Source organism: Camelus dromedarius, chromosome 6 (assembly GCF_036321535.1).
Source record: "Camelus dromedarius isolate mCamDro1 chromosome 6, mCamDro1.pat, whole genome shotgun sequence".
Lineage (NCBI taxonomy): Eukaryota > Metazoa > Chordata > Mammalia > Artiodactyla > Camelidae > Camelus > Camelus dromedarius.
Window position 1 is genome coordinate 38,329,817 of NC_087441.1, and position 25,171 is coordinate 38,354,987.

General features: G+C 39.9%; 1 protein-coding gene and 1 non-coding gene across 2 annotated transcripts in view; one reads left to right on the forward strand and one right to left on the reverse strand.

Annotated features, from left to right (window-relative positions):
* SLC35F1 (solute carrier family 35 member F1) overlaps positions 1-25,171 on the reverse strand; it is a 351,959-nt gene that overhangs the window by 302,302 nt on the left and 24,486 nt on the right. The window lies entirely within an intron of this gene.
* Positions 22,676-22,749, forward strand: TRNAA-UGC (transfer RNA alanine (anticodon UGC)). Its single transcript has one exon. It is a non-coding gene; the product is annotated as a tRNA-Ala (tRNA).

Genomic DNA, 25,171 nt, shown 5'->3' on the forward strand with positions numbered 1-25,171 from the left:
ACGTGAGCTCCACAGCATCAGGACACGTCTACTTCATCTTTACTTGCATCATACAGGGCGTCGGGAAGCCGACAGAATCAGATGTCTTATTTGAACATGAAGTACATTATCACTGGCTAACTGATCATTCTCCCGCTGATCCTTCAAAGCAACCAAGTCAATCCTCAGCCTAAACAGTGCATAACTGAGTCTGTAAGCTACCACGTCAGGTGGTGTCGGTAGGGAATGGGGGTGAGAATTTAAGATGTATACATCTTTTACACAAATAAGGACATTGAAAAATATCTCCATGAGAACAGTTGTCTAAACTGTACTCAAGACAGTGGCAGGGTCTCCTCAAGGCAGACATCTGGGAGTGTGGAAGAGAAAGAGAAGCAAAAGCAGACAGTGGTTGATAGCTGCCACCCTACCTAGACTGTCAGTTTCTCCAAGGCAGGGAGCATGCCTGTCTGGTTTGCCTTCAATCCCCAGTACCCTCCTCTGTGTCTCGTACACAATAGGGGGTCCTATTGTTAGTTTTCCACTGGACTGAACTAGATGATCCTTGAAAGACAATTAGATTACAGCAGGAAGTGTGTGGATTCAGAGTCAGAAGTTCCTGGATTTGAACACTGCCTTGTCAATTCTTAGCTATATAGATATAACCTCAAGTAAATCTCTCACAACTTCAGTTTTACTTTCCAAAAATGAAGACGATAACATGTAACTCAGTCCGTGGAGAGCACTGAGGAAGTCTGTGGAAGTGTTTAGCATCTAGTAGGTGATCAAGAAGAACTGTTTCAATATATTATTATTTTTGTTAAATTATATCTGTCTGGTATTATATGTACTTTGACTCTATCCAAATAATGCCTCTGAAAAACCTCTTGGCTCACCAAACTATTCTTTAACTATACGTAGAAGAAAGGAATTTCAAATGCTGTCATGCTGTGTGTTCTTACTCCATGCATTATTTAGCCAAAAAGTTTGTTTATTGGGTCCCATTTTTATAGCTATATATTTATATGTAGGGATATATTTAACATACTTTACTTATTTTCGTACATCTCAGGCATGACAACGTGCATCTATTTCCAGATGCTAGAATTGTTTACCTCCCCTCAGACATACACACTGGAACCTAAATGGAAAATTCTTTGTTGTAGAACAATCCTGAGCATTGAGGAACTCTGCCTCGGGCCCCACAGACAGAGACTTAGTTACTGAAATGTCAAAAGGCCCTTGTTACATGGAAGTCTCACTTACAAGTCCTGGGCCCAGAGGACAAGGTTTGGTAAACAGAGTGTGCTTAAAGGAGCAGGGCACTCAACTCCAAAACACAGCCCTGATAAAAGAGCTGTGAGGCTGCTTCAGTCTCCCCAGAAATAGGGAACATTCGGAATGTTTACCATGTGTCACACTGCATGTATGTGTATCATACATCATGTAGATCAGCTCAATAAATTTCCAAACAGTCCTATGACTGTCCTCATTTTACGGATGAAGAAATGGATGCACAGAGAGTTTAAGTGATTTACCCAAGATCGTGCAACAAGCAAGTGGAGAAGTCAAGATCTGAACTAAATAGTCTGCCTCTGAAGTGTATGCTCTGATTGCACTAACCTACCTCTCCAGGGTATGAATGGTGAGCTATTCAGGGGTCAGAAATCCTAGAAATGCAGAGTTCTACCAAATGAATGTGTATTTTACCATAGTCTTTCACCGAAGCACTCTGTTGCCTAGAACTGTCCACTAAATGAGAGAAAAACTGTTCATTTTTAAATGGTGTAGATATATATTTTCAACAGTCAATACCAAAAATTCACATCCTTATATAACCCTATATAAATCTTTTATATTTCTCAGTATATATTCTAAAGGAATAATGGATTACACAACAAAACCTTTTTTTTCAGATGCTTCCATCAAAGCTCACATCTAAAATTCAAGCTTTTTCAGATGATTGGTAGAATCTATTTTGAAAATTCTAATACATATTAAGTACCACTACAATGCGGTATATACTTTGATGCTCTCTTTTTTCCTTCACTTCTTGTGGCTTTATCCAAAGAAGAGCCCCAGTGTTATATAGTCCCAGAATTCCTAATCTCTGAAATGTTGAATGTGACAAACGTATTTCTATATGGGATATAGAATGGCCAAAAAGAAGTCAAAGTCAAGAAGTACTAAAATATTCACATGGGCAATTGGGGTCATTCTTTCTTTTGATAAATGTTTATTTTAGCTAGAAATACACCTGGAGAAGATGGAAGGAAAAAAGACAGTACCCTGGATGTAGAGGCAGAATCATACATCATTCAGGGTACCTGAGTCATGAGGAGAGATGCTCACCAAGCATTTCTCTAAAGAAAAAGCTCTCACCTGGGACAAGACAGAATGCAGTAATGACTGCAGGCTTAGAATACTATCCCACAGACAGAAGTGGGGAAAATGTGTGACCCCACGCATCTTCTTTCCTTTTTCAGCTTTGATTTTGATGGTAAGAGTTATGACAAATGCCTGGCTTTGAAGTTATATATCTGTTTAAAGAAAATACTAAAAATATGTCCACTAAGAATGGGGTTTCCTTGCCTCCTCAGTATCTGCTGAAATTTTAGCCTTCCGTGGCCTCTGCTGAAATCCTAACCCATCAACAGGGGCCTTGGTGACATCTGGCAAGTCCCCAAATCTTCCAATGAGAAATTAAAAGCTTTACTTATAGGCACTTTAAAATGGCCCCTGCAATGCCTCGGAATACTCCGCAGCCGGATCAGACGGCAGAGTTGGGCAGTAGCCCGTTAATGAGGCCTGGATGCACTTACACAAAGGAACAGTCATGCTTTCAGCCTCGAGTTTTATCAATGAACTGACTAGATTCCAGGCACTGGCCCCCGGTTGCCTAGTAAAGAAGCACTCGTTGAAGGTTTAATCACAGTTTCCCATCCACAATGGAGGGGCCAGCATCCTTCACTGAGCAAGGCAGCCCAACGGCACATCAAAAGACAGCACTGTCACTCTGCACTGCCCCAGATATATTCTCTCTGGCTGGACAAGGCAAAAGGAACAGGGGTTGCTCATCTTCTGGAAAAGCCTGATGCCCACAGTTGCCCCAACTCATTCCTGTCCAGAGGGGCGGTGCACTCACACCAGTCACTGATGAGATAAAGAATTCGACTGAGGTGCTCCCTTCTGTCTGCCAGAAAGACATCCTGCTTGTGAACTGAAGAACAGGCATCCATGAGCTATCTGGAGGCGTCCAACACTGATGCAGAAAGGACACGTAAGACTGGGCGCAGAAGCAGGGCCTGCATTCAGCTCTGGCTGGAGGCTCCTGACATTCCTGTAAAACAGCACGTACAAACCTCCCAAATGGCACATCGCTGCTCTCCCCACAGGCCAGAGCACGGCCAGCTGGTTTAAGCCAGCGTGCCGCCTGCATTGGCAGATGAAATTCCAAAGTTATAAAATGCTTTTCGGTCCTCAATTCTATGCTACTGTTTCTGCTTTTTATTACATTAGCCATCCTCAAGCAGGACACTTGAGTTCAGTTTAAGATATTCTCAGCTGAGCAAGGTAACAAAAGCAGTAACTGAGTCAGCACAGGCACGAATGAGAGAAAGTGGGTAACAATGGACCAGGGATCCCCTGAGCTGAGTCCTCACGTAGTCCCCACTGTTCTCTCGCCCTCTCTAGTTCCCGATGACTCTAACCTCTTTCCTTTACCTTGGGTCTCTGGTGAAGTGGTGAGGAAGGGAAAATTCTTGGACCAGCCTTGGGAGCTTGGAAGTCTGGTCCGTAATTGTTGAGAATGGAGCAGCAAGATTTCCGTCAAGATCCAAAAAAGCAATAAAGAAATTGAAGCCAAACGTAAAATAATCCTGCACTTTAGAAGCTTTCACAAAGCTCTCCCATGTGCAAAGCTCCTACCTTATGTCAGCTGCTCTTTGTGTGGTAACCATAGGCTGGGAGAGTCCCAATTCCAAACTGCGGTCCATTTCTCAGACTACTTGTCACAGTATGCTTCGGACAATGGGTGTCAAGTATAGCTTTGGAAATAAGGTCTCTAGTTTGGGGAGGAAATGAATATACAAAATGCAGCTCAAGTATTAATTTTGCTTGCAGTTCCTAAAAGGTGCTTCTTCTGGCAAAAGCAATTTAAAAATCATTTTAAAATCAGGAGGTATGAGTCCTGAACTATGCAAAAGCAGAGGGGTTCTACAATAGATTAAGTGGCATAAATGTTATGTTCAGATGTGAGTCAACTTAATGCTCAAAAATGTATTAGCTGTAAGAAATAATTTTCTCATGATATATTTTAAAAATGAAGCATTGGCCCCTAGGTATCTAAAATAGCCTAGGACTAGACTGTGAAGCTTAATTTAATATTAAGGCTAATGGACAGCTCAAAATAAATTCTAGATGAGTTAATATTTTCAAAGAATTACAATACAATAAAATATGCTTAACATTCCAAATTTTATCCTGGGTCTAATATTAATATTCAATAAGTAAGAAAACCTTCAGGGTCACCACTTTATTTCTTGTATATTTAGCCATCTGCATAGATGAGAAATCTGAGGCAGAGAGAGACAGTCTGTGGCAAGGCACCACCAGACCATATGAATGCAAAGTCTGGATCAGGAGCCATCAAATGAAAGTCTAGATCTGCATATTCCTGAGTACTCAAATGTTGGCATGCAGTAGAGCATGCGTCTAGTGGAGAGAATGATTCCCACCTGCCATCTCCATCCCTACTTCTTCACTCGTGATCCTTGAATTCTGCAGATCATTCATCACTGATGGCTGCTCACCTGGCTCTCTCACTGCACCACTTTCACAGTCCACGACCAAGTTAAAGCCATTATAACCTATTACGGTTATTATAAAGCACTAAGCAGATTTAACAAAATTCAGACAGCTTTTATGTTCTTGAGTTGTTGAGATCATCTTCAGAATTGCTTGTATGACTTAAGGCGACACTTTGAAATCTGTGGGGCTGAAGAGCCTCTTCATCCACAGCAGCCCACTGAGACATCAAGAGCTCCTAGTGTGGGGCCCACAAGCCCTGGTTGATGCCTGTGGTTCCAGCATCCCATTCCTGCATTGCTCCCTTTCACTCTCAAAATGATTCCCGTTTTGACAATAAATTGTCTGCTTTATGCCCACCATGAGAACGGCAGGTTACCCACTCACTCAGACACCCTCATGTAGGGCTTACTGAGAGATGTGCATCTGTATCCTCCCAGATTGGCCAGGGTCCCAGGACCAAGCGTGGACTGTGAAACATTCACGTAGGAAACAGATTCACATGTGACTGTAAATGCCTGCCTCCGTAGCCTGCTCTTCTAGCCCCTGGCTGACCCTTCAGTGGAAAATTGCATCAACTTATATATTTGATGAGACTTTCTTGATGCCTCTAAAAAAAATAGTTTCTTAGGGTTCGGAAAGTGGATTTGCATAAAGGAATTTCAAGGATGCTCTATGTTACTATCTACCAGTGGAGACATGTGTGTTTTTCAAAATGAACTATGCAAGAGTAATACAAAGATGTCTTTTACATGTGTGCACATGCATACAAATAAATATATAGATACAGACTTGTGTGTCTGTAAGTAATACCATATGTAGAAAGAGAAGTTCAATAAAAATTAAAGCACAATGCTTACAGTAATAAAATACCTAATGGTAAGGTTGTCATGTGACAGGTATATAAGGAAGTTTTCACAAAAAAGTAAAAGTAAAAATATCTGCATTTGCTTCTGAATTTTAAATGGAAGGGATTTTTAGTTCGCATTTGCTCCACACTCTGCCTTATGTAGCCCAAACTGATAAGAAGAGATATCAGTGAAAGGTATAAAAGAGCACTTCTGCTAACAGTTAAAAGGCAGAATAATCATAAAAAAAAAATAACAACTACTCTCTACAATAGTCTAGCAGAATTCTACCCCAAAACAAATAGTACCCTCTATAAGTAGCTTCACAAACTCCGTCCAGCAGAGGCTGTAAACACTGGCCGGTGTGGGATAAGACCGTGTGTCTCCTGCCCACTTCTCCCCACCTCAACCAGAGCAGCACAGTTGTGTCTGGTTTATATGTGAAGGTTCTGGGTAAGACTTTACTTGAAATAATTTTTTTTTTAAAGACCAGAAATTATATGATTTTAATGAGTCCAATAATTCAATTCTTCAAGATAAATCTTCAAAAGCCTTCCCCCAAACTACCTTCTCCTTCAGTTCTGCTAGACTAACGATCGTAACCACAGGACCATCATCGACAGGCGAAGCAGGATTTTCTCTCTTCCTAAGGATGATTAAACCCAAGACCAAATCAATCGTTTCCTGGTAGAGATTTTGATTTGTCTTTTGGGGGGTTTCTTTCTCTTTTTTGTAATTAAGAAGAACCAGCCTGTAGTCTGATAAACACCACAGGGGAAAGAGATCCTAACGGGGGCCACAGAGCCTTTCCCCAAAGTTCTGCATCAAAGGCAGCCCAGTGGATTTACAGACACCGGCCAAGGCAAGAGGGGCAGAAGGAGATTCATCAACCCAAGTTAATGCCAAGTGATTTTTTTTAAAAAAAGGAAAAAATCCACTTAAATATTTTATTCCATAGGCCTGTACGTCACTACATTTCCTGAAAGAAGTGACTCCATCCTTCAGTGTTTAGGGAAACAAAAACAAGCTGTGGAAAGGAAACGTAGAGGAACAAGCAGCAGCCCAGACGTCCAGGTCTCCAAAGGAAGAGGTGATTGAACATTCCAATTAAAAACCAGCCTAAAGCATCAGTCTTCCTGACAGCATTCACCATCTCCCACCTGAAAGGACTCAGACACACGACCTCTTTCCTCTCACCACCCCCACTACACACACACACATGCCCACACACATAAATACACAGGAGTGCCAGCAAAGGACTCGATCCATCCATCGGAATGCAGATCACACCACAGAAGCTATTGTTCTGTCAAAAAAAAAAAAAAAAAAAACCCACAACCCCGAGAGAGATTCATTCATGAAAGCCGCAGCAGATGGCTGCACGGCAGAAGGGCACAGCATGAGGCGGGCCACCGGCTGGCAGCCGAGGCACAGGCAGTGTTCACTCCCAGCTGCACTTTAAGGTTCCTTTCAGAAGCTCTGCCCACCGGCAGACACTTTGCAGGGAATCCCTTGGACTTAATGGACAACTTTCGGCACAGTGCTTTGGCAATCAGGGTGGAATCCCTTTCTGTCTCCCTTGGAAAGGGTTAGGCTGCTGGTGAAAAGAGCATTAGTGTGGGGTCCTTGAGCACTGGCCTAGGTTTGAACAGGGGTCTTTTCCCAGTCTCTTATCTCTAGCGTATTCCTTGACCTACACAGCACAAAAAAGCAAGCTTGTTAACTCTTCTTTCAAAGAAGCCAGAAATTTAAAAGGAAGAAAAATTAGATCATGCCTTCAACTTGCATAATAAATGTTTTCTTTTACTTTTTCCTTTTGTTATTTTTGCATTTCCTTTGTTATTTGATGTTGTATCTTATACATACTCCTAATTTTCCCCAGATCATTCGATTCCACTAAATTTCATTTGGCTTATTTTTCTTTGTAAAATCAAGTTGCTAAATTTCTAGTAAATGAGGGGGTTTTTTCCACCTCTTAGAATAATTTTCTGTCTAGATTGTTTCAATCTCAAACCCAGTAGAAATCTCCACTCCTAGTATGACTTTCTTTTCTTGTTGTTGGTTTTGTTTTTGTTCTTTTTTTTTTCCTGAGAAGGAGCAGATTAATTAAGCCCTTCCTTCTGGGCATTGAATTTCATCCCTAAATCTTTAGACTTTACCAGCATTGCTCCAAAGCTCCCCAGTTCATTCTGGAAAGACCCTGGGCTCCAAACAAACCCTACAAAATATCTTCATTTTCATAGATCACATTCATGCAATTGAAATAAATTCCTTATGAAGAGAAATGCTCCCGTTCAGGTCTAAGAATAGAATATCAGACATGAGTGAATAAGAAAATAATTCATTCAGCTGTGCATGTCTGTGATTTTTACTTTAGTGTAGATGTATTTAAGAATGAATTCTTTGACTGTGTGTTAAAAAATTGGAAAAAAATTCTTTCCATTTCTTAGAAATATCTGAGACTATTTAAAAGTCCCTTATTTATCAACAATGATGTTTCAACACCTGCTTCCTCTGTGCCTTAATTGTAATTTAGGGAATTATATTTCCAACACTGCACATTTTCAAATCCAAGGTTTTGAGCATGTTTATTGCCAACGTTTAATATTCACTTAAATTTTTAAAATTATATAGGGATGATGACTTTCTTATATCCCCGATCTTAGTTTTATAATAGGAATCCTCTATTTTACTTGAATTTATGGCTACATGTTCCAGGAATGTTTGAAATGACCAGAGTCGTGCATGTTGGTCTTTGAGTCACTCCACTGGAGACTGAGCTCTCCTGAAAGGAGAGACCTTTGTATGCCATGGATCTTACATTGCATCTGGCACAGAGTAGTCAATAAATCGTGCTTAATACATGTTTCTTAAGCAAAACCAGCAAAACCAATAGTCTTTAATGTTAATAACCAAAAGCTCTGCCTTCAGAGTCCAGTTGGTTAATGAAGGCTCAAGCCTTCAGAGACGGCAGTTTTGCTCCAGGATATTACTTAAACTCACCAATCATCCAAAACCTAGAAGTGAGTAGAGTCAAGAAGAAATGTCAGTACAGCCATGCCTCTGGTAGATGTGTGGTCCCCAATTGCTGTATCACAAGCTAGGATCAAATTCCTTGCTAGAGAAGAGTGTGACAGAGCTGGAGGAATACCTGTCTACTAGCTTATTAAAGAAGATGAATAATTGCAGGGCAGAAATAACCCACAGAAGAAAAAGAAGAAAATGAGTGCACAGAATGAAGACCTAGTAGAACAGCTGTGAATGGGAGACTGTAATACAGAAGAAAAAGCTATGCCAAGAGAGTTACCTGAAAAATGTGAGACTCTGTCCAAGGAGGGAGACGCCAGACCTGCAAACGGAGAAGCACTTCACTCCACAGAGCAGTAAAGAAGATGCATTATCAAGTGCAAGGACTCCAATCATCCCCCAGAGAGAGACATGTGTTTCTAAAGGTGAGCAATGTAAATCTATGGCTGACCAGGAGGTGCCCACTTTCCTGAACCCATGCCACCCACACCATCATTCTCAACTCATTCAGGAGAAACCTACAGTGATAGGTGAGGAAACCAAAAGCTCCAGGGACACACAAGTGAACAGATACTATTTTCAAGTCCTGTCCAACATGAATCGGTACACCCTTAACAGCAAAGGCTGGTGGGAAAATGAGTGTTACTGCTTCTTCATCCTCAGCCTCCACGTAGACTTAGCTCTACTACTTAATCCAGTTAGGATTTGTCTTAGTTAAAACCCTGCCATTTTTAAATATTTTGCTAGGTTTTCCCTACACTACTGGACATTTTTCCTTAGTTTCTTTATTGTCATTTGTTTCATGACTAGAAGAAATTCTGAACCAAATAAATCTACCAATACAAAAATATGTTTATGTCTACCTTACGGGTAACTGTGTCTTAGTCTCTTTTGCTGGTTCCTCCTTCCCCTTGAACTCATAATGTAGGAGTGAGTCGGGGCTCAGTCCTTGGTTCTCTTCTCTCCTTCGGCTTTATCACTTCCTTGGCGATTTCACCCAATGCTACAGTTTTGAATATCAACTCTGTGATAACTCCCAAACGTGTAAGCCCAGCCAGACCTCTCCCTTGCTCCAGCCTCCCAGATTCAAATGCTTTTCCAACAATCAACATGAATACTCAGCACACATTCCAAATACAGCTCCGAACTGCGGGTCTAACCGCTGCTCACTCACTAATTCTCCCTATCCTAGTTGACTGCAATTCTATCTTTCTAGTTTCTCGAGCCAAAAGCACTGATGTCATCTTTAATGCCTTTCCTTCTTCCGTACCCCACACTCAATCAGCCCAGAAATCCCGACAGCTCTCCCTTCAAAACAGATCCAGAATCCTACCACCTTCCATCATCCGCACTGCTGCCATCATCCTAGACCTGGAGGACTGATGTCACCTTCCAAACGATCTCTCTCATTCTCTTTTTGTAAACGATCTCTCTCATTCTCTTCCTGTCCACCTCCGACTGTCTCTTCTCAACACTGCAGCTGAAGTGGTCTTTTATAGGAGAGCTTTTATAAATCAGATCCCATCTCCCCTTTGCTAAAAACCCCCAAATGGCTCTCACTTCACTCAGAGTAGAAGCCAAAGTCCTCACAACAGTCTGCAGTGCCCTCCTCCAACAGTCAGTCCTCCTTCACCTCTAGAACCTCCCTTCCCACTATCCTCCCAACTTTCCCCACCTCCTTGGCCTCCTGCTATTTCTTGAACATCCCAGACACCTCTAGGCTCAGCAAGCTACACTGCACTGACTGTCCTTCGGTCTGGGAAGCTCTTGCCCAGACATCCAAACAGCTTGTTCCTTCATGTCCTTTGGGTCTTTACTCAAAAGTCATTTTCGCAGTCAGTCTTTCCCTGACCACCTTACCTAAAATTTCATCACCCTTTCCACACTTCATATCACTCTTCCACCGTAAGTTTTTCTTTTTAGCCATTACCTCTGTCCCACATATCATCTATTTTACATATTTATCTTGTTGGTGCCTGTTTTCCCCCACAGGGATGTCAACTCCATGATAGCAGAGACGTCTGTCTACTTTGTTCATTACTGTTTCCCCAAAACCTAAAAATGTGCTTGGCATGAAGTAGGCACTCAATGAACACCTGGTAAATGAATGAATGAACCAGGTCAATACACAGATTTCCTGCTTTCCAGACCTGGTTTTTGAAAATTAAAACAAATGATACTCTTCCATAACTGCTAAAAATGTCTGCAAGTGTTGAAATTCAGTATTGGGTCACCAAAATAATTTTAATGTCCAAAAAGGTCAATTTTTTTACGGATATTTGTCCCTATTTCTCTGGTAATGTCAGAATACATGTGTCCATTTAGCCATTAATGGTTTTCCTTTAGGTCAAATCACTTAAAAGAATTTACACAAAGGTTAGAACGGACCAAGCTGTAGTCACCTTAAAGAAGGATATATTATATGATCTTTCATATTTATGACAGAAAACTTAAAATGGGAAAGCCACAGTGAATTGAAGAAGCCTGGACTGAATGTCATATGACCTGAGTTCTTACCCAAGCTCCAAGCCCCATCACTTTGCAAAAAGAGGTGTCAATCTCTCAAAACCTCAGCTTCCTCAGATTTGAATTAAGAAACACACTGCCAGCCCTTCCGTCCTGAGAGTGGCTGTGAGAGTTACATTGGAATGGCACTTGGCAGACTGTTTTCACAATCATCAATTTTACTTGCAGTTACATCATCGTTACTAAGAGAATAATTTTAAAATCCACATTTTTGGGGTAGGTATAAATCCATTTAGACTTTCCTCTTCTCTTATTCAACCCTGAACCCTCAACCTGGAAGTGAGTCAGGATTTGGAAGTTAGGCGTGAGGAGAACAGAGGGAAATGGGTGTTACCGAGGAAACTATCCAGTTCGTTTCCTTTTATTCTTGAACCAAAGTCTGGTCAGAATAACGCAGCACAGAGAAAGAGAGTTTGGCTTCTTCAACTCTAAACTAACAACACAGACTGCAATTCCTTTCCAAACTTTCAGCAATTCATGGAAAATGCTCACCATTTTAACAACCATCATTTTCTCTTAGGACCCTGGTCTCTCTCCTTGTGATGTTTCTATCTTCAGCTCTTCCAAGAACCATCTCTAAAAGTTCATTTCAGAGGGAATACTTTTTCCAAAATTAAAAACGTCTCTACAAGGTGAAAGGAAAAGCTTGTTTCTGTCCAGAAAGGAAGCGTTTCCCATTGCCATCCCGCTGTGAAGACACACAGCAACTCGAATAAGCCCGGCACTGATGGTGAAATACAGGGGAGATTGTCCCTAAGCCTGCGGGACAGGAAGCTTGTCTTTACCTGTAGGTTTGAAAACTAGAGAAGGGGGATGGGATGCTGCTTCTAACTCTTCAGAAGTGATCACCAAAAATTTTTACAGTGCTCTCTAAAATAGTCATCATGAGCAGTTAACTTCTACTTTTCACAAAAACTGTGAAGAATATACTAATCATATGTGTGTGGATATACACATGTGTACACACACACACACACACACATACATACAGCATATGAGTGGCTCTTCCTAAGGTACAGTCTCCTTAAATGTAAAACAGGGTGAGAACATCCTGCCTACCTGGTGGGATGTTATGAAGATAATGGGCATAATGTGTGTAGCAAATACTAACTAAAAAGTAATAAATGTATGACTGTATGGGGGGGGGGAATCAAACAAGGAGAAACACACACTCTTTCGTAGTAGATCTTTCCAAATAGGTCCAACCCCATCTACACATGACTTAAAGAGAGGGGGTAATATACCCTGGCTGAGACTGGGCAGCACTGGGGGGTGACTGGGCCAGTGCCCAGTGACGGTGGACCGGCACAGCACTGGCCCTCAGAGCCCCGGCAGCTCGCCCGAGCACTCCGCCAAGGGGGATCTCTCAGCTCTGCCTCCCAACCCACAGATCTGCTGCATCTTGTCAAAGATCGTTCCAGCTACATTTGTGCAAGAATCCAGACCATTCAGAAGTACAGTAAAAACCCTCGGATTAGACAGCATAACTGAAATGAAGAGTAAGAATGGCTTCATACAGAAAAAGAATCACATCTCAAATCCCGCTTACAAATTACTCTTTAAAACTGGAATCCTGTAAAGTTTAGTTAAATTTGCCTTGTTTGTATGCAGCATTCTCTCTCTAGAACAGATGCATCCATAAAGACGGCAGTAAAGTAAGTTGAGACAAATCAACAAATACTTATCATGTGCTTACATTTAGAATATATTCTTGCCGTGAATATGTGTGTGTTTATGTGTGTGTGTCTGTGTGTTGGGACAGGCAGATCTCAAAAAACAAAGTTGAAAACTTTTTTCAGAAAATAAAACAAAATAGCTAGTTTGTCAGGATGTTAAATTTACTCAGCATTTTTCTTCACTACATTTTGAACTTTTCAGCTACTCATAGCATGTTCCAGTTGTAGCCTGGCTCTGAGCTTCTGAGCCCAACAACAGAATCTATGCCACATTTGACAATAACGTAGGATATCTGATCTCATAACTTTGTCCTCAGAGATGATTAGTCTCTTCCCTCACCCAGATCCTTTATCTTTTCCTTACTAGTGGCCTTTGAACAGCCAATAGTAAATACAGACAGCACACAGTAAGGAAAGTGATAACAAATAGGAGGACAGGACTAAACTCACTTACACAAATAGTTCTCCGTAACTGTTCATGCTTTGTTTCTGAATAGCCAGCACAAATATGAAACAACAAGACTATCAAATATAATTGCAGAAAATGATCTTGTGATGGCCACTTATTTTCAAAAATAAACAGCAATGAAAACATTAGTTAATTTTTAGTGCATTTCTCACACCTGCAAAGCTAGACTCCACACCTCCATGAAGAGAGACTGGATCCGTGGATGGTGAAGGAACATTCTCAGGGAGGTGTTGTTGCCAGAGTTTGTGGGTGCCAGACAAATGCTTATAAAATTGGAAATACCATCTTTATTTCAGATTTATGTGTATCAGACCACACGAGAGGGAGGCCAGAAGGGGAACAACTGAAGGCAGATGTGATGACAAAAAGTGATGTAAAGCTTAAGGAATTCCTTCTCTTACCAGCAACACCAACAATATGACACAAAGTGAGATTTAACAACATTTTCAGACCTACAAATATGGGAAGCTTTTACTTCGTCTGGGTCTGGTCAGCAGTCTTCATGTTCACTGCAACCAGTGAATGAAAAGATTTCTCCTTAATAGAACATTGAAAGTAGAGCCAACTTTTTGGGCAAGGATTTAGGTAATTCCCATTACAGGATGACTTCAATGATCTCTGATCTACTACTGATAAATGCTTGAAACCCATAAAAGACTTTACACAAAATTTCACCCTGATATCTATGTCCATAGTCTTAACAAGTGGCATTAATTCAATCTGTTCAATTTTCCTTGACACTAAATTTTTCAGGTGTTTTTTTTTTTCAGTCCAGTGAAAGTTGGAGCAGAGAATGCTAACAGCACATCTAATAACAACACGTATTTTGCTCATGCAGAGGAAATAATTGTGTCACTTGCCTAAATTCCAATTTATAAGCTAGGGCTTCATCAGAGACCTTAGCAAATTAATGTATTAGAAAAATTACAACCACTTTTAAATTGGTTCAGAAAAACATGTTTTTGGCTACCTCCACAGATCTGGTCCCAACATGAAATACCAATCAGCGGTTACAATCTACCAAATAACTTGGTTAGAGATACACACATCACATCCAAATGGAGTCTGAAATAAAACGCCCTGTATTTTAAAAATCCATTAACAAGATCTGTGAAGACTCAGCCCAAAATGCGTCAACAAAATTGGTGTGTATGACAGGAAAAGTTGTCTCAGAGGCACTTGTGTTTGAATTTGAGAATCTGAGACTGGCAGGGTATTTTGACAAAAGATAAGTTGTGGACTAAGAGAAACTGATTATAATTTTCTCATGAATTGGCTAAGACAGAAATAAAAACTATCAGGTTTTTATTCATCTCTAAATGGTAAGAATAAGTGACATAAAACAAAATTCACAGTGGCTAAAACCACACATGTCATCTTGCTCATGACAATGATAACTACAAAACTAATCTTGGAATATCAGATTTAGGAGAAATAGCCAGCATGAAACTGGCAATGGGTAGCCACTGATGGAAGAATTAAATCTCCCTGGTAAAACTTCAACCGTGGCAATATTTGACCAAGAAATTTGGACTTCGTAAAACAACGACTTCAGTGATAGAAGTTATAATCATTAACATTTTAATAAATGTCTGAAAGCTGAACAATATATTAAATCACTGTTTAAAAAATTATACAAAATATAAGTGAGCCAACAAAATTAATTTTAATAAAATAAAAATAGACCAAAAAATGGAACGAGCTGTTCTGAGTAGAATAAAGGCTGCTTCTAGAAAAAGACTAGAATTAACTGGAGTTAATTATTAAAACTTTAAATTCACAAACATGAAGTCATGAACATCCTCAGGGTCAAAACATTCTGTACCAAATTGGTTTTGGTCTCTTGACTACACATACAAAAAACGGTTATTCCTTTTTCCTGGATATTTACAATATCTAAGCTCATAATGTTTACATAATTCATAACAGCAGTACAATTGGGACCAAATCCCACAATGAGTGCAAGGGCTTTGTTGTCATTCCCTAGCTGTGTAACCTTAAACAAGTGACCAGATTCTGTTGGCAAGTACCAATGTCTGTAAAAAGATGATACTTCAAAGCGTTGCTGAGAGGATTAAACGATAATTTTTATAAGATAGGCATGCATTGGCCTTTCTGCTACTTTATTCTCCTCCTTAACGATAATGCTTATGATCTTGAGAAAGAGGTGTGCCTGGCACACAGTGGTGATTCAACTATATGGTAACTATTATTCAAATGATGCTGTGGTGATGAAGAAGAAAGTCTGCTTAGCTAACTCCTGGCTGATCAACAATAACAACTGAAGCATGTTGATTTTATGAGTGTTTTCCAGATATGGATGGGGATCCCAGATGAAAACAGACATCTGTTTTCATTCAGAGGAGCCTCAAGTAAATAAGAAATAGGGTTAAATATACACAGTTGTTTAAAAACAGGCTCCAGTCTTCAGTGGTACTTGAACAACTCATTCCATGGAATGAATTTGTTTCTGAATCGAAAGCGAATCTGTTGCATTATTGGCAATTGAATCAATAATTTCCAAAGGCAAGTAGAGGACTGCATGAAAGAAAGAAATAAAAGTCACTGGTTTAAAGACAAGTAGTCATTTCACCATGAGATAAGCTGCCCTTGACATCCCTATGATTCTTGGTTTACATGAAGGGTCATTATTGTAGTAGGTGTTACTGGTTTTGCTATTGTTATTGACTGGTTTTGACTTCAGGGTTTCATCAAGGACGCTACCCCTATTCTGTAAACGTACTTGTCTTGATTATAGAAATAGAAGAGGAATGAAAAGAGTTAGAGTTTTACCTTGAATGTAAATAATGTGGTGAGACTAATTTGCCTCTAAACGTTTTAAAACAGCAGAAAGTCTTTCCAATATGTTTTCTCATCTGCAGCATGAAAGCTTAAAAATAATTGATTCTAAATACAGATTTTCTCAAGAGGTACTGAAGCTTTTGTTTTGCTTTAGAAAACACTTTCTTTAATATGGGATTTATGAATCAGAACGATATGTCTAGATTCTTAAAACCAAATAGTAAAAGCAAAGCCAACATGTGACCACTAGGTCTTAAAACACTGAAGGAGAGAAACTGAGGCCGAGGATCAAATACGAATTTCAGGTCAGGTAGCACCATATGGGTACAAATGCAAGTTGCCGTTATTGTATTTTTAGGAAAAGTTTCCAATGCTGAGACAGAAGTTAAAAAATACCACAAAGGCAGTAAGTAGAGACCGTCTTAGTATAGATGAAATATCCCTGATGATCCTCAGAGATAAAACTCCACCCTCTACCAACATTTCAACAGAAAGTGCCCAGTGCCTTCTGATGGCTGATAGAAGCTACATCCTTTTTTTGTCCCTCTAGGTATTCAACAAATTGATTTATAAGAGATCAAAAGCAGTGAGCCCAGGAAAGAGCCATAAGAAATACCCTTATGTATTTCTCTCCCCCACCACATTCATTTTGAAATGAAAAATGATTTCCTTGCAGACTTCCTCCATGCCATTGCCCACCATCGTACTTGGTTAAATAGCCAAGGCTAATTGCTAGCAGGGGTCTTCAATCAGCAAACACAGGGAGAAGAGTGACTTAAAGGAGCACCCACCATGTGCTCCTGGCCTGGCCTGAAGGCACATGCTCATTCCTCTTTATTTGTCACCCTTTTATGCTGTACTGGACCACAGGCTGTGGGACCATGTGTTCAGTCCCTTTGCCCCTTTATCCCACCAAGGCAACACTGATACAATGATTTGTACCCACTTGGCTTGCTTGGTCCTGCCTCTCTCAGCTAATTTAAAGGGAGAATTCTCCTAATTTAAAAGGAGAAAAGGAAAATAATGTCGACATAAGTGTAACATTTAGTTACTTAAAAAATCATTTGATTGAGGAAGGCCACTGATTGATATGAAGGCTAAGAGGCCATTCAGAGTTCAGGCATACGCAGGCACATCTGGCAGGACTTTGGAAGTAAAAGGAATGAACGCCAGGGTGCAGGGAGGACAGTGAGGACTGCCTGCAAAAGAAAATCTACTTTAAGGGCAAAAGTTGTCTAACATAATAAGCCCCAGGGCCTGAAAGTTGGGAGGAGAGGCAATTAAGTGCAGCATTTAGTAAGTTGGTCCTTAAATCCATTTAGACAAAGCTACCTGGTGATAGGTACAAATCCCAGTCAGGAAAAGAACTCTGTGTGACCTGGGAAAGCCATCTCACTAACTCTGCCACAGCTGGGGCCCAAGAACCCTTGTTCTGGGCCCTTCTTCGCTGAGTATGACCAAGAGGAGGAAACATCCTCCTTCCCACTTGCCATGAGCTGGCCAAGCAGGTTGAAGCCTTAATGACTCAGCAGGAATCTGCTCCTCAGCTGGGCGAATCCCAGTCAGGGGAGGTAGAGGGGCAGGCGGTGGGGCAGGGGGAGCGGTCCGTGCAGACTGGACACGGACGTGGCCCAGGAGGCCAGCAGTAGGGGCGTCCGGATGGTGAGGCATGTAAGGCAACCCTCCGAAGTTTACCAGAAGAAACTGGAGCTTCTGCCAGAACAGGTCAAGATTTAGACAGTGAGATTTAGTTATTAATGTCAACATGTCCTAGTGTGGTAGTATTAACCAAAACCATGAGAGTTGCCATTTCTTTCTGGTCCCGTAAAACAAACATCCAACTTAATTTCAATGAGTTTTATTTTTCTGTAATGTTTATCAGATGATTTAGACTAACAGATTAGCAACTAGTATTTGGCAGAAATAAGAACCTTTGGATTTCAACAAATCATCTCCTCCCCTAAACCCACCAAAAACAAAGTTAAAGAGATAGGAAAGTTACGGAATACTTTTTTGAGGCCTAATACCCAAGGCCTGATTCCCATAGACTTATATTTAATTTTTATGTCATAGATAACTGGATGAGACTTTAAAATGGTTCAGTGATTCGCAGGGAGGGAATTAGGTCTTCAAAGTATGTGTGTGAGATCTATGCAATCAGATCCATCAGAAACTGGAGGGTGAAGACAGTAGAGGCTCCAACATGAGGCTATGATCAGGCCATGTTCTCAGGAAATGTCTCCTAAATTTGAGTTCATTCTGAATTGAAAAAGCTCAAGATGGAGGAGTTAGAAACTGGGATCTTTTCACTTTTATCCAAAATCTCTATAGATAAAAGCAGCAGTATTTTTCCGACTTAAATCCAGTCAATAAGTAACTCCTTTATGTTTTTGGAATATAGATATTGGAAGAATTTTTGAGCTGTTCTGAGCTAGAGGCCTGCTGTGTACAGTGTTTCTTGATTTGTTATCTGTTTATTCAAATGAAAAACCCTGGGGAGAGTAGAATTATTTTCCTTAAATAAATGTTTGATTGCTATGCCTTAAATTAGAAAGGAATTTTCTTAATGGTTGGTAATGACACTAAATTGATCATTAATTTGTTTTTAGAAAGATGAACTTTTAAACAGTTATTCATTCTAACAAGAAGAAGAAGAATCCAATAATAGGAGGCTGCAGCATATGCCTAAATGTCTACCACACAGTCCCTCCAACATGGATCCAGTTTCTCATATTGTCCTATTGTCATCACTTTTATGTCCGTGACACAGGCACCGAGAGCTGATAAGCAGCATCGTGGAACCAGCGCCAGTCTTCCATAAGAGTGAGATAGATTGATGAGCCTGGCTCAGCTGATAGGTCAGATCCAGCTCCTCCACTTACTTGGGACCCACCAGGAAGTTAAAGTCAGTGAACCTGTGTCCTTACCCTCCAAATGAAAATGACAACCACTACATTATAGGAGCTCTGTGAGAATTAACTGAGATAATAATGAACCATAAAGGGCCTGGCATCACTGTTATAAATGTGTTGGCGCACAGAAGGTACTCATATAAAAATGTAATTAATAATGTATATTTGAATAAGTATGAAGATAAAAATAATCCATACAATAATAAATACAACCACAACAATAATAAATTAGAATCTACTAATGTGTTCTTACAGATGCCTTTTTAAGCCATCAATAAAGTATTCCATACAAATTCTGCCTTGAAATCCAGAATTGAGACATTTTTATCTGAACATTTGAAAAATACAAATTGTTTTAAAATAACTGTATTTTTGTAATTAAAATAGTATGGAATTTGATCAAAATGACAGACTTAGCCTTTATGCCTATCTACTCCCACTTCAATTTCCTAAAAATACCAGAAAATCTGTTTTTAAAAAGAATAAAGTCACAACAGTGCTGGAAAATCAGAATGGGAGGAATTGATGGACAGATATTTTGAGGAGTTCCAGAAGTAAGGAAGACTGACAGAATCACATGGATGGGGAGATGTACAACCCAGATCACATGGAGGAATAATCAGTTGCAAAGGTGAGAGCTGGGACACTCAGCACTCTGAGGTGACAGACAAGAAGCAGCAAGAAGTCCTGAGGAAAGTGTCTTAGGAACTAGCTGGTAAATGGTTCAGGATACCTGCCCTCCCACCTTCCACAACCCCATCTCCAACCATCACTGTCACCAACCACGGCAGTAGCAGCTGCAGCCACCCCTTGGCCGAGGCACCTTGTGTGAGGACAGTACACTGGAGAGGGACTTGGATTGTCACTGCCCAAGAAGAATAGAAAGTCCCCATATCCAGAAGAGGAGCATGTGAACACCACACCTTGGCAGCACATCCCAGCTCTCCCCCTCCAACAGAGAAGACAGATTCTTGTAAAGAAAAACATTATTCACAGAGAAGCAAGCAAGGAATCTCAAATCTCAAATCAAAAAAAAAAAAGGAGCACATAAAAGACTTACCAAATATTTCATAAAAACCAACCTCATGAGAGAGAACACCAAATTCAATACAGAAAACCACAAACATCTAAAGACTTAACAGAACAAACGGACGGTGACTTCGAAAGAAGTATAGTTGATCTTCATTATTTGTGGATTCCATATCTGTGAATTTGCCGACTCGCCAAAATTAATTTGGAACCCCCAAATTGATACTTGTGGTGCTGTCAAGGTCAATCAGAGACATGTCGAGAGCAGGGACATTTCTGAGTTGCCTGCTGTGCATTCAAACAAGGTGAAACAAAATAATGCTCTGCCTTCTCATTCCAGCTCTCATGCTGTAAACAAGTGTCCTTTCTGTGATGTATTTTGTGCCATGGTTTTCACATTTTTTATTTTTGTTGGTGATTTCACTGTTTAAAGTGGCCCCCAAGTGTGGCCCTGAGGTACTATTTAGTGTTCCTAAGCTATGATGTGCTTTACAGAGAAAATACATGTGTTCTAGAAGCTTCATTCAGGTATGAGCTATAGTTCTGTTGGCTTTAAGTTTAATGCTTATAAATCAACAATACACAGCTGCTCCTCGATAACCCTGGTGGATTTGTTCCAGGACCCCCCAGGATACCAAAATCTGCAGATGCTCAACTCCTTTATATTAAATGGCTTAATTCAGTTGGCCCTCTGTATCTTCCAGTTCAGCATCTATGGACACAGAGAGTCAGCTGTGTATTATATAAGGTGCCTTCAACAAAAACACACATAAAAGAAAGTCATGTGTTGATTGGCTGATGAAAATGTTATGAAACTCACAGGCACCTATTGTTGTACTTCCCCTAGGAGCAATGATTCAATATTCACTAATTCAGGATTTGCTAACTCACTAGTTCACAGCAACTTTATAGAGCATAACTACTGTAAATAATGAAAATTCACTGTACAATTAATATCTTTATGTGAATAAGAAAGGCTACCGCATCTAAGAATAAGATTAGACTACTTAAAAATACTCTGAGATTCTTAGAAAATAAATGTGATTGTAGAACTTGTAAAACCAGTGGATATACTGAATAGCAAAATGGACACTAACTTAAGAATAAATTAGCCAGTTAGATCAAGCCAAAAATGCTCCCAAAGATACTGCAAAGGGACAAAAAAAAATGCAAAGCAGGTGAGAAAAGTTTAGAATTAGAAGCATAAAAGTTCTAACATCCAGCAAGTAAGAGTTTCAGAACCAAAGAAGATAGAGAACAGAAACATTTCTCAAAATCAAAGAAAGACATGTTTTCAGATTGCCAGAGCTTACTAAGTGCTCAGCAGAATGAATTTCAGAGCCCACATGTGGATACACTGTGGTAAAACCTCAACACCAAGAATAAAGACAGGATCTTAACAGCTTCCAGAGAGAAAACTAGGTTTCCTGCAAAAAAGCAAGACTCATTTTAACCTCAGAGCTCTCAAGGATAACACTAGGTGCCAAAAGGAAAATGGAACAGTATCTTCAAAGTTCTAATGGTAAGTAATTTGAGCACAAAACCTAGACTCAGCCAAACCAGCATCCAAGGAGAAAAAAGGACTTTTGTTTTGAATGCAAGGACTGTGAAAGTTTATCACTCATAAATCCACTCCAAAAGAATTATTAATGTACTTCCACAAAACAAAAAAAAAATTCATGAGGGAGACATGAGACACAACTTGATCATTTTTGACTATTCTTCCAAATAAGTATTTAGACATACATCTACATTCTACAGCCTTCTTTGATGACCACTTATATTTTTTTAAGTGGTGACTGCAAAAGTATTACAGACCCATAAGGGGCATGGGGGAGATAGACACTGGGAAACAGAAAAAGATTAAAGGAAAACAAGTCACTGAATCCTGTAGTAGGATATTTCATGGAGTCTACTGGCCAGTGTCATCCCTGGGAAACAAGCATTGCCCTCTTCTGGGAAAAGAATATTTTGAAATCCCAAAGTTTAACAGGTTCTGGAACATTTGAAAAATACAAAATTGTCTTTTTAAAAAGTGTGTTTTTTGTTCTAATTAAAATATTTCAAGAAGGCAGCTCAAGAAGAAGGCTGGGAAGGAAAAAACTAAAGAAGCAAAAGAGAGCTTTAAAGAGAGAAACTGTATTATTGCACTAGGCTAAAAGTCACAATCCTAAATAAGTGATGTTTCCAAAGTCAGAGCAGCAATTTGGAACGCTATTTGGAATTCCTGACTGCCAATTATATGCTCAACTCATCTCACCTCTCCAACTTAACTTTAATGTAACTAGTACTGAAAGAGTTATGATCCTGTCCCAAACTAAATGAGAGTTAACTTACCTCACTGAAGGACTGGCATGGGGAAAAACCGGTCAAGTTGAGAACAGAGACACAAAAAATAAAGCCATTCACCAGATGGAAAAACATGTTAAGAGTTAAATTTATACACTCTCTGGAGCCTCGTTTCCCAGTGTTGTGTATATTCAGACGAGGTCACAGAAACTACTCTTTTCATTTGAGATTAGTCAAAAAGCTCTGCTACATTACTGCACATTTACCTAATTTATTAGCCTGTTTTAAGATGCATTTAAGAATCACGTGGTGGGAAGGGTATAGCTCAGTGGTAGAGCACATGCCTTGCAAGCACAAGGTCCTGGGTTCAATCCCCAGTACCTCCATTAAAAATCAGTAAATAATAAATACCAATTACCTTCCCCCCAAAATAAAATAATAAATAAAAAATTTTTTAAAAAAAGAATCGTGTGATTTTCTAAGTTGAAGAGTGTCCCAGCCTCTCGGACCCAGCACTGTTCTAGATTAGGGCTGGCGGCTTGCCCAGGCAGTGGCTTCACACCTGGTCCTCCCAGAACGCTCTCTGATGAGATGCTTCAGGGTTTCCACCAACAGTGATGTGCTTTCACCAAATAATGAAGACAGTATATCTGAGTGACTTGGTCATTGCTTCTAATGGTTAGATACAATGTTGCTCCCAATGAGATTTCACGTAAGGCAAAAAGAGTAATCTTACTGTATAAAACACTTGAAAATTACTGGCTAGAGAAGGAAAGGGGCTTTGTAACAAAACAGACCTTGGTTTGAATATCAACTACATACAGTATTGTCCACATAACTTTGAACAACTTATAGAACTTCTCTGAACCCCAGTTTCCTCATCTGTTGAAAGAGTTGATAATGACCACCCATTTGGTAACTGATAATTTGTATAAGGCTGTTGTATAGCTTAAATGAGATGCACAGTGCCCAGCATTTATTAGATGCAAATAAAGTGCTGGTTTCTGCAACTCAATGGCAGTATATCCACTAGTGACACGGTTAGTGGCAAATTTTGAGGATTAAGGGAAAGGTCACAATGGCTTGGCTAACTTTGCAGTGATGTCTATTCAAACTGTCTATTTAGACATTATTAAGCTGTGGGGGTAGTTCCTTCCTATGAGTTCAGTTTTCACACAAATGAAATAAAATCCAATTCCGTTAGCTTTGATCTGAAACACTACAATCATTACAACTAATTTTGAATTTCCCTCCCTTTCTATGGCTCCAGTTTTGCTACTCGGTTTTACCATATCTCATGGTTAGAAGTTCTAGCATTAACTAAAATACTGAAAGAATAAGAAATCTCTTATTGTATCCAGACTTGTTTAACGCAAGGGGTACTGAGAGGAGGGAAGAAGTCAGGCATGACATTCCCTAGAGAATAAAATCCATCCAGTGGAACAGATTGGTAGGTTTTCTTGGTGTAGAGTTTGTGCATAAATTATTTGAGAGTGACTGAGTTTTCATGCCAAAGGGCATTATAGGGCTACATTATGACACTGAACTCTGTATCCTATTGTTGGGACAAACATGAAAAAAAATTTTCATATCTTGAAATTTGTTTTACACAATATCAGAAAAGAATCATTTTCACTTAAATGAAACTATCAAATATAATAGTATATTTTTCTCTTGTGTCTGATATTTATCTCTTAATCAAATATTATCCCAAAATAATAAATTATAATTTTTATAATTGGGAATTGAACTTTTTTCCCAAACCAAAAGCAGCTTCACATGTATTGAGACCAGGATTCACTCACTCTACAAGAGACTTTTAAAAATATCCTCTATAAAGTGACATAAACCTGCATATGAATTATTGAGGCTTCTCTTTGCAACAATTAATTCTATTTAAAAATATATCCTTGATAGTTATCAGATATTCCCTCATCAGAATTTGTCTCCAGAATGCTGTCACAGAGTATCTTCTTAATGGGATTCCTTGAACTGTCCTAGCTGAAAACACCTCCACTATATTGACTTGTTTCCATTAACCTTTATATATAAGAAATCCTTTCAATCGGGAATGGCTCCGAATGCCAGCCACATTGGACTGCATCACACTTCTGAAGGACAAACTGTCTTTGAAAGGGTTGGGAGCCACAGGTCTTGACCCACAAGGAGCCGGCAAAAAGGCAGACCCTGTTCTAGATGCCAAACAGCATTGCTCAGCATAGTTTAAATTTCGGAAATCACCCTTGAGCTGCTCATTCCCTTTTGAGCCCTTTCTCTGTAGTTCATGAATTTCCCTCCCTCCACAATGCCTTGCTCTGTCTCAGCCGATTCCTGCTCAATAGTGAACCTTCAAATTAATTTCCACTTTTGTTATTTCTACTGAATAGAAATCGGTGGTAAATTCCACTTCAATTCGAATGAAGACCTAGGTCAGGACATGCAGAAGGGCGTCTGCCAAAGCAGGGAGGCACTGAGCTCTGAGTTCTCACAGGGTCCTGGAAACTGCACAGGCCATTCAGAATCTGAATGCGGAATATTCATAAAGTGATGGACCCCATCATGCCAGAGTATATTTTGCAATTAGTTATCACAAGAGCCCTCTCTGTCAGCTAGAGTGACTGCCTCCCTGCCTGCTACCTTCTGGTGCTCGCCGGTGGGAAGGGAGAAGGCCGAGCAGTCAGAGCACAAAAGCAGCTTTCTCCATCCTTTCTTTCCGTGAAAGAGGAAAACATCTCTTTTTTTCCCCAAATTCCTCATAAACCAAGGTGCCCAGGGGGCAGTTCTAACTACTGTTCTGGGTGATTTACA